This window comes from Saccoglossus kowalevskii, chromosome 9 (genome assembly GCF_978046115.1).
Source record: "Saccoglossus kowalevskii chromosome 9, keSacKowa6.1, whole genome shotgun sequence".
NCBI classification, from domain to species: domain Eukaryota; kingdom Metazoa; phylum Hemichordata; class Enteropneusta; family Harrimaniidae; genus Saccoglossus; species Saccoglossus kowalevskii.
Window position 1 is genome coordinate 35720821 of NC_140649.1, and position 17124 is coordinate 35737944.

The 17124-nt window shown below is 34.9% G+C and overlaps 2 long non-coding RNA genes across 2 annotated transcripts; one reads left to right on the forward strand and one right to left on the reverse strand.

The window, feature by feature from the left end:
• Positions 1-2158: 2158 nt before the first annotated feature.
• Positions 2159-3359, forward strand: LOC144362423 (uncharacterized). The gene is made up of 3 exons (XR_013422581.2): positions 2159-2232; positions 2676-2865; positions 3331-3359. It is a non-coding gene; the product is annotated as an uncharacterized LOC144362423 (long non-coding RNA).
• A 5148-nt stretch (positions 3360-8507) lies between these two features.
• On the reverse strand, positions 8508-10489 carry LOC146739178 (uncharacterized). The gene is made up of 2 exons (XR_014930642.1): positions 10369-10489; positions 8508-9850 (listed from the first exon to the last, which is right to left on the reverse strand). It is a non-coding gene; the product is annotated as an uncharacterized LOC146739178 (long non-coding RNA).
• Between the last annotated feature and the right edge of the window lie 6635 nt (positions 10490-17124).

A 17124-nucleotide genomic window follows, 5' to 3' on the forward strand; every position in this document is an offset into this window, starting at 1 on the left:
CTATTAAATTTATCGCGTGAATCACATTAAATTAAAACGTATTCTTTGAAACTGTGACATTTAAAGCCTACGTATAATACGATAACATAGTTATTTTTTCCGAATAATTCTCGTTTATTGCCGAAATGCATACATTATCTTATTTTATTTATTTTTACCTGTATAAAATATAGCTATGGGTACAAGACAATCAGTAATCAAAAGGAACACTAGTCCGGAATATGTTGTTGGTAATATATACATTTGGCACCAGAGAAGTGGAGGCTTTCGTGTGGTTCATTTAACCAACCAGTGTTTTAGTCTTTTATTTGCCAAAAATTGGTCTACTCTGCGTATTTCTGTGCACCTGACATTTAATGACATCAGCAGCTCGTAGCCTCGTTCGCAGATTTTTACTAGTAATGACGCGTTGGTTGCCGACTCGTGCAAACAAATGAATTTAACTAAGCTACTGCCTTTTCCGTATTGTGCGATGTTTTAAATGAATTTATCTTCCGAGTAATTATGTGATTATTATATGGAAGGCAGTTTTAGTGATTAATATATTTCTAAGGATATGTCTGATTTTGTGACATAATCAGATAATAACAAATAAAACATAGTGAAACTATTGATCACCTTGCACATGATTTGTTAATTATGATATTTTCTGATGAAATTGATGTCATAATGATAAACCGTTACGGTGCTTTGGGGCTTAGATTTAAAGAAAATGATACTATACCTTCTGTCAAAGCAATACAACTCGAAAGACGAGGGCTATACATTTTATAAATAAAATGGCCACCATTCAACAATCTTGAATTGGATCATCGAATGAAAGTACATACATGTGACACTATGTGTGGTGTTTTTGGGGGAAATTTGAACATGATAGCGACATACATGTCTACAGAAATACGGAGGTAAATCTGTCCCACTTTTGGATTCCGTCTGAATGTTATCTTGCAAGAACAATGAGGTCATAAGCAATTGTTTTTGTAATTAATTAATCTTTTTGTTTCTCGGTTAATATAAAACGTACTTTATTATTCGTATGGTTCCTATACAGTATGATATTAATTGTATGAAAGTTCAAAAATAGTGCAACAATTTTATTTTAGCAAATGTAAGCGAGACATTTATTAAATGGCGGTGGTCGTTCCATCGCGCCCTGTTCGATATGGGACTCATAGTGACGTATAAAACACGTGTAAAATACTAGTACAGTGTTTATATACATGCAATTGGAACACGCGCTGCGCGACGACCACCGCCCTTTAAATATTAAATGTATAATAACATTTATACCTTTAGTAGTATATGTTATATATTAATTCCCATTTCACTCTTACTATTGTTTAATTTTTTTCGTTTGTGTTTTTGTGTTTTTTGTTAAGTACTTGTGATTCGGTATTTTTTTTAATTAGCGCTACATACATTTGAATCAATGCCTATGAAACCAATGCCTATGTAAGATTCGATTCAATGTAATTCATGAAAACAGAAAATAAATAATTTGATGCAACATTATAATGAACAATCTGTGTTTTGACTTACAGTGTTTTGGTGGGCATGTGCTAAACCATTAACGATGTATACGTAATCTCTTTCGTTGTAAGTACCTAGAGGTACCATTAGTAGACTATCATTAAACTGCATAAAGTCACGCATGGTACAAATCTATTACTCGTCAACACTCAATTAGCGTAAACCATATACATGTCTACAAGATAGAAGAGAAGGCAATTGTGCTCATAGTTATACCTCTGTTCGTATTTTACAAGTCCGCATTTCTATATGCTAGCTGCCTCGAGTTATATTTATTCTAAGTTACACTTTAAATACAAATGGTAATTGTCGAGCAACTAAACCCAGCGTAATTTGGTTCAGCATTAATCCAATCTGATTAAAATAAGATCCTGGTTTGGTCTTTTTTTTTTTTTTTAAATAATATCATTCATATTTTTTTCATATATTCTATTATTTATTTTTTTCAAAATTTCTTTGCTGGTATTTTTTTGAAGTTTTGGTAATCGCGAAAGCCCACAAGGATCTGACCAACTACCTATACAAATCGCGTTCAAGTACCTCTCCGCTGACGGGATTAGTCAACCAATCACAGAGCGCTTTACGAAAACATGGTGATGCACTTTGCGCGTGCGCATGAAGTGGTCACAAAAAAAATGAAAAAAATGGCGGCGCTTACCGGCCAATCGAGCGAGAAACTCGGAACAAATAATTGACCATGAGGTGAGTATTTGTTGAATATGACATGTTTCCTATTATGATTGAACTATGTCGGGTATTGGTGGACGTTTAGCCAAGTAACAATATTTATATACGCGAAAATGCGTACTTGTGTGGATATAAATAAAAACACCAGTGTTATTCACAGGCGCTCGGAACGTTTCTTGGATAATAAAAAATGACCTAAAGTAGAATCGACATAATTAGTCAGTCGCCTACCACTCATGTTAGTCACATTAACAAGGATACAAGGAGATTGTGTTTTAATTCTGTCGCCTCCTGTCTCATTAATGAAAGACCAAGTCACAGTCCCTCTATCCTCTACTGTCACTGGAAATTGTTTAATTTGACTGGTTCATGTAATTTCGAAATCTATACTTCCTGTTATTATTTTAATATCTTGTTGATTAGTTTCTAAGTGATTGATTAATTGGTAATTCTTCCAGATAGACAGTTTGACTTTGTTGGGATTTAGTGCAAAAATGGCCAGAGATATCCAGATTGATAGAAAGTTGCCAACCTATATATATGGTATCCCAAAGGAACAAAGCACACCTTCATAGACATGCTACATCAACATCATGGTGATAAGATTGTATTATTGGTAGTTGATGAAGTTCATACTATTCAAAAGTGGTAAGTATATTGCTTGTATGCTTGCTTGTAAAATTTGTATGGTTGTTATTTCCATAATTGACACTAGAGGCATTTTGAGTCGATCTGTAATTCTAAACCACTCACTGCATCATGGGAAAGAACTTCCATTGTATATATAATCTGGAAACTGACTAAATTCTTATGTAAATTTTATGAAATTTTTCAACAATATTAGGATTTGTATCACTATATTAATATACAATTTTTTCATCCTATGTCAGAGATTTTTTTGAGAAACAAGTGAAAAAAACAAAAACATTATCACCATATACATGTACCACATTTTGGACTCTTGTAATCTCGATTTTATTTATTTTATTTTGAGTATCCTGATGGCCCAGTACCGATAATGATAAAACTATGACAAACATGACCTAATCTTGAATTCAACATGAATCTCTTTAACATCTAAATTTAGCATAATTTTTTTAATCAATTTAACAGGGGTGAAAAATCTGATGCAAGTAACAAAAGCAGACGAAAGGCACAAGAAGGGGCATTCCGAACTAGGGAACTGAGATAGTTTTTTCCTGGTGTCGGAGTTTTTGCAGTAACAGCAACAGCATCAAAATGTCTGCAAAATCAGATTAAGGAAAATTTAATTATGCAGACTGCAAAGTTGTAAATGTTTGCCCAAACAGAGATAATATCAGACTATCTGTTTTGAAGATTCAACGAGATATCCCATCATCATTTTATTGAATGGTCGACAAGCTACGAGAAGATGAATACATGAATCCCAAAGGACAATAGTATACTGTTCATCTATTGATGCAACAGAAACACTTATTATTTTTTTTAAGGAGGAATACCCTCAATTACAGCGAGACGGATAATATAGTCCAGGAATCACACTTAAAAGAGTTTACTAAATTATCTACTTCTAATTTTGAGATTATTGTTTGTACAACAGCCCTTGGGCATTGACATGAAATCAATATACCATGTACTTCACTATGGGTCATCATTTTATCTCGAGAGCTATATACAAGAATCTGGCAGAGTTGGAAGAGATGGTAAACCATCTCATGCCGCGTTATTTTATCACGGTGGAATGTTACGCGACATTTGTCCAGGCACAGTCCCTCTATCCCCGGTCTGGAAACGACTAGCGTTTTTTTGTCTCGAACCGCAGTGCGGGTAAACAAACCGTTCACACGCGGGCCGAGGGAGTCAGGAAGTCGGACAGATTACAATACCTTCAAAAGTTACCGTCATGCAAAGCGATACCTCATTGTATGACTTCACTTTGACTTCAAATTCGGGCAACCACAACGTAAACAAACATGTAAACAAAATTATCACTATGAAATTTGGGTTTTTTGAACCCTGATATGCATCACCACCAGCCTACCAACTCATAAACATCCAGTTCCTGCAATTCAAAGATTAATATCGGGAATTATGTTAATGTTCTCGTTTTAATAGGGAAAAAACTTCGCGTACCAACATGCTGACATCGCTAAAAAAAATCTTGTCAAAATGGCGTCCATGTTAACGTAGTCGATCGAAAAACCTGTGATATTTCTGATTCTTGGGGGGTTCATAACAGTTCAAGTCAACTATACAACAACTAATGACTTTATTCTATGTAAAAGTATATAACAATGCTTCAATGATTGTATATAAATGATTTTTTTAGCACAGAATTGAGTACATTGTCATTTCAAAACGTCGCCATTTGCATTTACGATCTAAAAAGCATCCATAAAAGTCGCTCAATTTAACATTAATAAAATGCGGTGTGACAAATAACAAATCAGCCCACCAATTTTTAATGATATGTTTCGATTATAAAATGTCAAAATCGAAGACAAATATTGTTTTCGCGCCGAGAAGTATGGTAAATAAAATTGAGTTAATTTCAATCACCCCAAAATCAAAAACGACAAATATCTGGGTAAAGGTATGAAAATTTGTTGCGAAAATGTGTTGTTGCTACTAAAATAGATGAATTAAAGAACTACTCGCCGGCTAAAATATGACCTTATACAGATATCCTGATTAAAAAATTATGTGAAAAAGTACGAATTCTGTAATAAACAACTAAGTTGTAAAAAAATACAGTACATCCATGCACGGACGATGTCAAATCACGTACTGATCACGTGACAATGCTTTGCCCACACCCGCAATGCGCCTTTGCCAGGGAAGGAGACCAATTCACACCTAATACAATGACCGTTTCTAGACCGGGGATAGAGGGACTGTGGTCCAGAACTGAAACGTTATGTCAAAAATGATACTCTTTGTAGGAGAGTTAAATTATTTGAAGATTTTACATCCAGTAAAGACTTAAGGTAGAGATGCACTTTATTTGTGAATTTCAATCAAAAATAGTTTTTTTCGTTTTTTATATAGATTTTTATCTAAAGAACATTCTGTGAAAATTTGACCAATGAATTCTTATTGGAACACCGTTAAAATTGCTATTTATTTTCTGGTTAAAAATAAAAAACACTCACACGTGGCAATGTTTATGTCCAATTGGCTAATTTGCATGAGTAACCAAATAACAAGACCTGTGATTGACAATATGCAAATCGAGATTGTACGGGTCATAGTTCATTCAATTCACGCGCATGTGCAATTATTCTCAAATCAGTTCTCGCTCGCTAGCAAACCAAACATTATATTTCCTCAGCGTTTTTTCCTAATTTTTATCATTACATTATGCGTGGTGTGAAAAGAAAGAAAGGTAGAAAGAAGATTCAGATGATTTCTATGTCGGAAGAGGCAAAAGCTACACTGAAGGCATCAGCTCACCGAACGAAAAACAAATCGATGTGAGCGTCCAAACATGACTTTCCCTGAAGGCATCAATCCGAGTTTCTGATTGACTGAGAGATTTTATTTTTAAATAATTGTTCTCAAAAAATAAACTGAGTATGTGAAGAATAATTTAACATTGTTTACAGTGATAACTGCTCATAGTCGAAACGAAGCTGACCCATTCACGCTAGTCACAATAAACATCATACTCTTGAATAGGCGTCAATGACTACGGTAAAACTTAGACTCTATTTTAGGCATCAGGAATGATTGAAATGCCCGAAAATGACACCAAAATACACCTTAAAAGTCCCATTTTTTTTCTAAATCCCATCCCGAATTTACGGCAGAATCTGGTCCCTCAAATAAGGGACACGTGAGCTTTGATTTTAACCGGATATATTGCACTGGGTCGGGGAGATACAAACTTTTGTGTATCTTTTGTCCAATGGGTACCTGTACTTCGATCATTCGCAAGTTTTGCTAGGTGGTGCGAGACAGCTTTGTTTGCAACCGGTCGAACTCCGTTTAATTCAATGAAGCAAACAACTGACAATGCTAAAATAAATTGCAGAGGTACGCTAAAATTAATTGAAAACAACCAAATAATTTCAATGAAAAATAAATCACAGAGAGAGGTAACTTGATACATTACGGTAACAACTCTTTTGACGCGCTGACCGCCTCTCCACGTCTGATGTTTTGTTTTCCTTGTCATAATACTTACTGATTGATGATTTTGTTTTGATTTTTGAGTTTTTTTAGCCTGCAACTCGGCCACGACCTTTGCTTTTTCCGTGAAAAATGGGGAAGTCTACGTCAATTTGACGGACATTCCATTTTTTTGTAAACTAACGAAGCACACTGTTTAGCACTCCCATTTTTCTTTTCATTTGCCGATTTCTATTCAGAAAAATTCGACCGCTCGAAAATGCACCTTCATTTTGCACTCTTAAAACATGTCACATTTCCAACACAAATTATTTAAAACCGGTCGAAATTTTAAAACTTTTACGTTAGGAGCTGGAGCTCTCTTCTTGCAGGCGACCGTCGCCGCTAGTACAACAGCATGTTTTGTACGTACATCCGTCTGCGACTGTCTTAGAAAATCCCTGAATAAGGCGTTGCCAAAATCGGAAAAAATTAAAAAATGCCTCCTTAAAAAACGAACAGAATTCAAATATTTCTTTTAACAAATATGTTGCAGTGGGAAAAATGGGATTGGAAACGATGAACAAAACTTCTGTGCCTCGCGTTTCGATTCCAGGATTACGCGATTATTCATTATTGTGCGTTCGCTTCCTGGAGTTGGTTCTCAATACTACATAAAAATCATCAAGGATAAATAATTTAATATCCCACTTTGTACTCTTCACGGTAAACCATAGGCTCTGAAATACTCGTAGATTTTTTATTGAAAATACATCGAAGAGAAGCCATGATGTTTTGATCGTGATAAAAGGTCACCTTCCTAGGACCGCCCCCTGTTTAATAATTCATGAGATGACGTCATATTTACTGGGCATTGCCACGTGTTTTTACCATCCCCATCAAAACACTGGTATGAATGACGTGTTTCTGATTTATATATTCAAGAGCAGTTGTTCTGGTCCAACGATTTTACATAAAATGTCTATGTCTATACGTTAACTTTCAATTTCAATAGTCTAGAAAGTATGACAAAGCAGTAATTCCCGGTTTAACGCGCAAATATGCAAATTAGCCTTTTTCTCGTCTTCTATTTTTGGTGAATTCTTGGGCTTTAAATTAAAATAGCTGATAGACGCTTTGGCCATTTGCCTCGAAATTTTCACACATTATTGACAAGGTGTTCCCCCTTCAAAATGCGTCCGGACAGTTTATTACAGCGAGTGGAACAAAAATAACAAGTCCGCAATTAACATGGATATATAAATTATGCAAAAATAGAAAAGAGTGAACTTAGAGGTCATGCTGTGCGACTTTGAAAGCCGTTAGAGAGATGAGTGGACGCATTTGAATTAGTAGTATACCAAGGTATCCAGTGATGTAATTTTACCCACAAACGGACTTGAAGTTTTTAAGCTAATTTTTTTTAAACCACTTTTGTCCAAAAAAGCATATTTTTGACCCAAAATCAAAAACGCATTCTGGATATTTAAAATAAAGACAAGTTTTACAAAGTTTGTATAATAAGCTTTCAGAAAATATATAACATGTTGGATATATAATACCATCTTCATTGTCTAATTACTCAATTAAAAAGCAAGCCAAATAAACTGCATCTCTACCTTAAGTGTTTTAAAAAACAAGGAATCACATCACAACTGCTGTGATATATGTGAACGGAACTGTTCTTGTAGTAATTACGACTCTCATGCTAACTGTGTAGAAAAATATATGGTCCATTACTGTGCCAATACAGAGAGTGATGAGTCACGTGCAGTTTAGAATTGGATGCTGTACTGGCAGATTCATTACAGTCTTCATGTTCTAATGAAAGTTTGGAAGCAGACCAAACTGAATAAATCAATGTACATGTACATATCACTTTGTTGATCATGTATGCATTTAAAATCAGAGTAAAAAAAACACATCATTAATGTAAATAAATAATTGTTTATTACAAATTATATGATTCATTTTTGGCTCAAGTGTGAGTTTAAGGCGTGTTCCAGAAAATTATTTTGTGAACAAATCAAAGGATTTGCACCAAATTTGATAGGGATATTATACATTGATGTGTCTACATGGCATTACTGTTGGGGATAATTTACTCGTGCAAATTATTTTTACATCATGAACACCTCCAATTTGTATTCTGAGCTTTTACAAGCTTGTCATTAAAACCCATACAAATCACACATATGGATGATAACCAAAATAACAAAGCCTTTTATTTCTATAGCACTAAATGTGACATACAAAAATAAATTAAAATTACAAGCAGATAGATATAACAGCTATAGAAAAGGGGCAACAAGAAGCATTGCCACCTGTATACATTGTGATTATAGGGGATGGCAAGGTTCTGGTAAATAATATAAGGGGTAAATAATTGACAAAATAAGTTAAACATTAAATAGATATTGTATTTATCTAACAGACTCTTTACATAGAGGTGTTTAAATTTTGTTTGACTATTGCAATATTTAATATAATTTTTGATATTACTACCGGTAGTATTCCAAAGTTTGATTCCATAACATGACATACACATTGACTTGAGTAGTTCTTCTATATTTTATACAGAAATCTAAATGTTTTGTACTATGGCTGTGTACTTCATGGGTATTTGTAAAGTACTTCAAGTTGTTTTCTGGGACTTTTTTATGATAAACATTATACATTACAAGCATGGTTCTTAATTCAATTACATTTAATACATTTAGTTTATATAATAATGGTTTTGTATGGCTAAAGTATCACTCTTTTGTAACAATTCTTATAGCTTTTTTTGGAGTAAAAATAAACAAATTAGAGTAGTTTTATATGGATGTCCTCAGATTTCACAACAATACACAAGATATGGCAATATAAGGGTTAAATACAGACGAGTCTAACAGGTATTTTAATTTTTAAAGAATACCTAAGTTTTTAGCAACTTTAACTAAATATTTTTCACATGTTCTTTCCACTGGAATTTACAGTCCAGTTCTACACATAAGAATTTAGTATGATACACTCTTTCAATATAAACATCATTGATTGGATGGACACTGTTTACATTTTTACAATAGAAAATCATGTAGTTAGTTTTAGTAATATTTAAAGATAATTTGTTAGCCATAAACCATAAGTGTAAATTCTTCATATTTTCTAGATAAAAATATGTTAGTATCATCTGCATATAGAATAACCTTTAACAATTATGATACATTACAGATATCATTTACATATAGTATAAATAAAGTTGAACCTTGCGGAACGCCATGAATTATACTCATTAGATCTGAGTTAATACCATCAATACAGACCTGCTGTAACCTGTTATCCAAACACTTCGAATGCCATAATTACATAATTTTTGGACTAGGATTTTGTGATCTATAGTGTCAAACGCCTTTTTTAGGTCGATGAAAACACCAACTGTATACATAGAGACCATGATGGTAATTGTATATCTTGTAAAACATCACATTAGATATCTGGATTATCGTGGAACTTTAAATCACAAACTGCACACAGGTTTGTTTGGGTTGCCATGATTAATCTGTGTGGAAAAAAATACAAAACCAATTATCTCCACAATTACTAGTAGTATAACGTGTTACTGGGACGTGAAGTTGACGATCTAACGTATGCGGTTGGTTGCCGAAGTCTAGTAGAAAATATTGTTTATAAATGATAAAAGACGCCCAAAATTGCCGCTACTGCGTTTTAAGCCGACCCTGTATAACTAGTGTCATTTATAAGCATTATTTCCTGCTAGATTTCGGCAGAGACCTTTTGTCTTTTAAGTTCTAATGATTTCGGCAACCAACCGGCGACTGACTAACTATGCCGATCCCGGTTTAGGTCATTTTTTTATTATCCAGGAAACGTTCCGAGCGCCTGTGCAACCAACCACATACTAAAATCGCCTATGATTGTTTCGTTACGGCACGGAAATCTTACAATCAAATCAATAATGCATAACGTTAATCATTTTCTAAGCTAAACTAATTAGTGAATGGCAGCTCAAAAAACAAGGCACGTGAATGGTTACTGAAATCGATAGCGATAACTTACGTATTTGCACTGTTCAATGTAGCTTAGTATACGTCTTCTGAAAAAATACAGCAGAAAAACAAGTCCACCATTGTACATGTGTTTGTTTGTTTGTTGTGTCGCTTTTCCTGCTCTAGAAAGTGATTTGTAACACGAGTTCTGATTGGTTGCTGATTCTACGAGACTTGAACGCGATTTGTATAGGTAGTTGGTCAGATCCTTGTGGGCTTTCGCGATTACCAAAACTTAAAAAAAAAAATACCAGCAAATAAATTTTGAAAACAAAATAATAGAATATATGAAAAAAATATTAATGATATTATTTTAACAAAAAAACAAAAAAAAAAAAAAAAAAAAAAAAAGCCCAAACTAGGATCTTATTTTAATCAGATTGGCATTAATCTAGCTTCACTGGAGTCTCGTTTAATTACGCTAACATTCACGTAACTACGCGGGATATCTTACTATTCCTAAATCATCGGGTAATGTTTCCTTTTATTAAATATTCCATTTAGCGAGCCTCGAAGCTTGAAGAGAAATGAATACTAACTTGGGAAATGACATGAATAGTTAACAGCCTGGTACGGTGAAGTAAACAATAATGTCCCCCCATATGTAACGACACTTTCACCGTGACGAAAGATTGATAAAATCACACACTTAAAGAAAGTTGAATGACATTTCTCACATTAATTAGGCAAATATTTTCAACGAGAAAAACAAGCTGGGCCACCAACATTCACACATATATGTATTTACTCTTGTGGTTGACACAAAACTGTGAACGCGTGCGTGTACCTACTAATCAAAACGTGGTCACGTGATAGTTACGTCATGTGCACCAAATGCGCGAGTGATTTATGTGCCTCAGGCATCAAGTGATGATTTCGCGAATTTATACCATGAGTGTCGCAAATTAAGGAGTTACAGCCAATACAATTGTCGCTGTGAATATATATCTTTTGCCTAAGTTGTAGGTAATTTGTACAGCATATAAGTACGGAAGTTCTAGAACGTCCATTTGTCGATAGATGGTCGTGGTATAAATGATTACGCCGATGCTGTCGCATCTTCGCCAGCCAAGGACCATTTATTCGACGGAAGCCTCAACATTAACCCTTAGCAGATTTCATCACGATTTACTGTATGTTGCCCGCCCTCAAACGATTATGCGATTCACATGGGCTCATTTGCATAACCCAATCAGAACTCGCAATAGAAACGACACATTACTTGATAAATTAAAATGATGGAATATAGAAATAAACGTGTTTCTAGCTTTTTCTATGTAAACGAGCTTACTGACCAGAAAACACTAAGTCCTGATTTTTGAGGGAAATGATTTGTTTTGCAACGAAGATTATGTAGCTCGTTGCTACAAAGTAAACTTAAAAGGTGGCAGTCGTCGTGCCGCGCACTGTTCGATGTGGGACTCATAGCGACGTATGAAACGCGTGTAAAATACATTGTTTATTTACATGAAATTCGAACACGCGCTGCGCGACGACCACCGCGCTTTAATTACGTGAAAAATCACTTATCAGAATAAAGAGGGAGACACACACACAAGTTAACGGGTTGTACCGGATTCTACCGTAAATTGGCCCAGGGACCAAGAAATCGGCATTTTTTTAAGGTGTTATTTTAATCATTTTTGGTGCCTAAAAGTTTAGCCGTGGTCAATGACGCATATTCAAGTGTATTGATGTTTATTGCGACTAGCGTGAATGGGTAGCTTCGTTTCGACAATGAGCTGTTATCACTGTAAACAATGTTAAATTATTCTTCAAATGCTAATTTTATCTTTTGAAAACAACCCATATTTTTTATTTAAAAACAAATCATGTCGCTTTCTCATTAAAATCCAAGCAAACAACATCGGCAAATCTCTTCCGTGCTGCGTTCAATAACATTAACATATTTATATGAGCTATGGTAATTTGAACACGTTGGCATCATCCGTCGTTTTCATTGGTTAATTATAGATTTGACCTGACAGGTTATAGAAAACCATTTCAGGTCAAAACATGACAGATATTCATTTCTACAGCATCGAGAGTTGAAAATGCGATCGGAATCATTCGCTTACGATGATATAAGTTAAAATTTATTTGCATTTCATAACAATTCAACGATTTTATTTTTTGTACGTTATTATAATCATTACTAGGTAATAATCAACACAGCATGGCCATATTGCGCTACCGCGATCATTTGCTACTAAGCAATGCAGTTGTGTTCGTTGTTATTTGAAACTTCTTTCAGAATATACTTTCGTTACTAACAAAATGAAACAAAATAATTGTATTTGGCGCACAAGGTTTGTTAATGTTATTTTTTTTGGAGTATGGTGCGCGGTCTACTTTTTAATCCAGCTAGAACAAAATGTATGCAATTTAATAAATTGCAATAGTGTCTTTCCTTTTGGGTGGTCCAACTGCCGACGTTGAAAATCGGTGTTTTTTTCAATGAAAATATAAGCCCCCTAAAATATTTGATGATCATTTCATGAAAATTTGAACCCCAAATATAGACCCACCAGCCGTGAAACCGTCCAGGGAGATTTTTTCGGATGGGCAAATTTACGGCAGAATTCGGTAGGTTGGCGGCGAAGTGACACGTTTTATTGCGTAACACGTGATCAGCTCATGACAACAAACATGGCGTAATGTGATTAGCGATAAGGTCATGGTCATGACACATGATTATGTAACCCTAACTCAATGAATAACAGTGCAAGAAACGCATAGCAAAGTCAAAGATGCAACAGAAGACATGATCCATTCGGGCAATTCGATATGTTACGATAAATTCGTTTCGACAGTTTTGTCAGTTAACTAAAACACGGTTTGCACAAATATTTAGACATTTCATCGTCTTCATTCACTAGCCAACAAACCATTTTCAATAATGGAATAAGAAGTTTTGGAAACGTGTCAACGAATATAGACCTTCTGTTTTTGACTTCCGGTGAATCAGCCTACATGTGCCACTGTTTTAATCTTCGATGACCTTCACGTTTAAGATACAGCAACGCTGATTGGTGGCGCCAGCTCCTTGGCGCGCCCAATCAAGTGACTCAATTTAACTGCCAGTGCAATGAAATATAGCTTTTTCTAATACGATCACGCCAGGGTTCGTGGGCCCATTCGGACGATGTTTCTGCCGACAAGATATATATATATATGTGACAGATATAACACAGCCATTCACTAGTAACTAGCTAAATAAGTCTGCCAAAAGATACGCGAAAACTATTCTATGTACACGCATGAATACAGAGCGTGGAATCGATGTATACTCACACTCACAACCCAACCATGCAAGAAACACTCTTGATACATTCTAGCAATATATATGACTGCCGAGTTTTATAAAACTCAATTGTTGACGCGGTGATCACAAATTATACATTAGTTTTGAGAGTGCCGTTACGTTTCATTGATATTGATGAAGCTGCAGTGTAACCTACAAAAATACCTTCAGCAAAGTTATTATTAGAAATAGAATGTTATTTGTATTTTTAGTACATCTGTCATATTGAAAGACGTATCATTAATCGATAGCTTTCAACTACACAGAGGTAATGCCAGGGACATGGTGTATAAACCGATGACAAGCTCACCAGTTTACCACATAATGTTAATTGAAGTGTCGATGAGTATTGTGGTACAAGACTGCTGGACCAATATTAATATCTACGTATATCGCACGGGCAATTTGAATTGCTGCACTGATTGATTAGAGATTCACCAGTAATCGTATCTTTAGACTGACTCTTATTCTGTGTTAAGGTTACGGTATTAGGACTATTATTTGGGGGTTCGTCCTAATGTGCACTCGTACTATGCGTCTGTTCGTCTTGGCATGAGCTGGCTGATCACATTCAAGCTGATCACACTGACCGTGTATAATGACTTACATATCTACACAGATCATATGTGGCTTGCCATATTGGTCATATTGTTTTTATTCATTTTTACTAATACATCGCATGATTCAAATGAAAGTTTACTCATCGATAATTCTGAGGGATGTATGCTTTTGTGATTTGATCTAATTTCCTCTGGCACCCATTTTGCTTTCATTCATATCCATACTAATTTTTCACCAGTGTATCGATTGATTCAGTTGACAGTTTGCATACATGCACTTAATTCATAGGTAATTCCATAGGTTGTATGTCGAATTGATAGCCATTTTGTCTTGAACTATTGCATAGGGATTTTTGTTAGACATGTCTAGCACGAGGTGGAAACAAATAAACGAATCTTGAAGTGAATTGAACACTTAATTGTACTAATTGAGAGGTAGTGTATACTGAACAATTTACTATGCAATATGAAGTAAACAATAATTTAATCGTCTCTACTCGTGTTCGTGCGCTTTTGTATTGTTACAAGTAATATCCAGCAAAGAAACAATCTAAGCAAATCCCAATATGTGCCAAAATGTTGATAATTGTGGTTTGTAATCCTACCGCAATGACTTTATAACTAAACAAATTTACTAGAAACAAATCATCTCAATTTAAGTCAAACGATACCACAAATAAGAGCCCGATTATAAGATACCCATCTGCCGTATTTGAAACCTTCAAAAAGTATGGACAACTTTATTTGTTGGTGGTTCAAATCGGACATTAGCTGTCAATTTTCTAAATACAATACCATCAATTCATCTTGTTTGAAATGTACATGTTTGATTTAAACGATCACTGTTTCAACTACGTAATCGAACAAATCTGTGTACTTTTTATTGAAAGTGTTACACCATTACATCTAGATTGGCTCAGTGAGAAAATTAGACGGGACATGATTAAATGACGTCTATTTAAGAAGCTTTTCTGAATCTGACATATTAGTTAGCTGTTATAAATTAATTAATGGATTCATAAATCAGATCTTGCATCTTGGCTAGAAGTGAGCAGTGCAACGCCTGAAGTTAATGAGGAGATAATCTTCTTCATCAATTATTGAAAATGTTGGTAAAGTTCGAGCCCAGAACATAAACCATGACAAGTACAGCTTCTTACAACTTAGCTATTGGAATTCCTGTGGAATTTTCTGAGAAAAGGTTATTAAAATAGTCATGCCTATGCCAAATGTTATATATTGAATTATTCTAGAGCATGACATCTTTTGTATTTCTGTATATTAGCATATGTTCAACGTTGTACACTGACAATGCAACTGATAGCTGAATCTTTCAAGTTTATCTTTTCTTCGTGGTATAACTCGTTAATCGCATTTCCTTGTCGTGTCTTTGCAACTAACAAAAATTATGGGATTTACAGTTGTAAACGCCCTCCAACTCGTGCGATTAACCATACCAAAACACGGTGTCAGTCGGTTTGTCAATCTATTCTATAAATAGATTCAATTACAAGTTAACAGCAAATTTATGTTCGTTATAAAAAATTCAATAAACAAAACAATTTGCATTTAAAAATATTAATATTTGTTGCCTCCTGAACACATCGATGCAATTTTCTTCACAGAATCGGAGCTTGGCAAGATTTGTTCTCACTATGCATACATGGTTGACATGGCAACTCGATTGGGTGTATTGATAGAATGTATGTCCCTGGTGACCTACATGTTATTCTTTAGATATAATGTGAACATCTGCAATTTATGCAATAAAAAAACTGGATGCGAACATTAACAGAGATACATGGATAATGGACATCCCATGTTGATCTTGTAATCTTTTTTGTAGCAGGGTACACTACCATCAAAGTATCCCTATGCAGTTTCCCAAAAAAATCAACAATAATAGCTACGTAATGGTAGTAATATGCAATTCTAAAATGCCGCATCATAGTTCACAAGAACGGCAACGAACTGGAAAACAAAATCCGATTTACTTGTCAGTATTATCCTGGCACGTGGCGTATATATACACATTTGACATTTATACATTCAGAAACTTGTTCTTCTTTACCAATCAACCGAGTTTAATTATTGAACATAAGAACCGGCGGGTATATTCACATTTTGAAAAAATGCAAAATTTATTTTTATTTCATTATTAACGGGAAAGAAGGGGAAACATCATTTCCTGATTGTTCATAATTTTCTAATAAACAGCGCGTAAGTTATTCTGAATGTTGCATATCTTATGTAAGCGATAATTGGTTTGGATGTTAGCTGTACGAACACTTACATCACGTTTATATGTGGGGTATATCTTATATTTAATTATCATTAAATGCACGGGGGGGGGGGGTTCCCACAGGATGCGTTTTGTCTGTTTGAATTTAAAGAATGTTCCATGGTGAATAGAGATACAATGCAATGTCAGCCGAAGTTCAATAAATGTCAATTGGCATGAGGGGTCTTCAAAAGAAATTTAGGTCTACCGACAATGACCTGATCAGACAATGTTCTCTTGCTCAGTTGATGCGCTGGAGCAGCTCACTGCATTAGTTTGGTACACTTGCGTGTCCATTGCCGAAGGGCCGCACAGTTTCAATATTAGGGAACAGAGAGCAGAGGAGTTGGGCCCTGTGGAGCCAATTTGGTGCAATTAGTGTTTGATTTCTGGCATTCTGCTATAATGAGCTGACAAGTTGGAATCATATACGTGCCCATGTCCTTCAAAATCATCAGTAGTGTAAGTCATGTCAGTGATAAATCACACATAATGGCACAAACACAGGTCTTTTATGGTTACAGGGGCTGAATTTGTCAGCACATCGTTTGATTTTAATAAACCGGGACCGAGTAAGTCATCAGTGAGAATTATTTTAACCATCAGTTTGTTCGGGGTTTT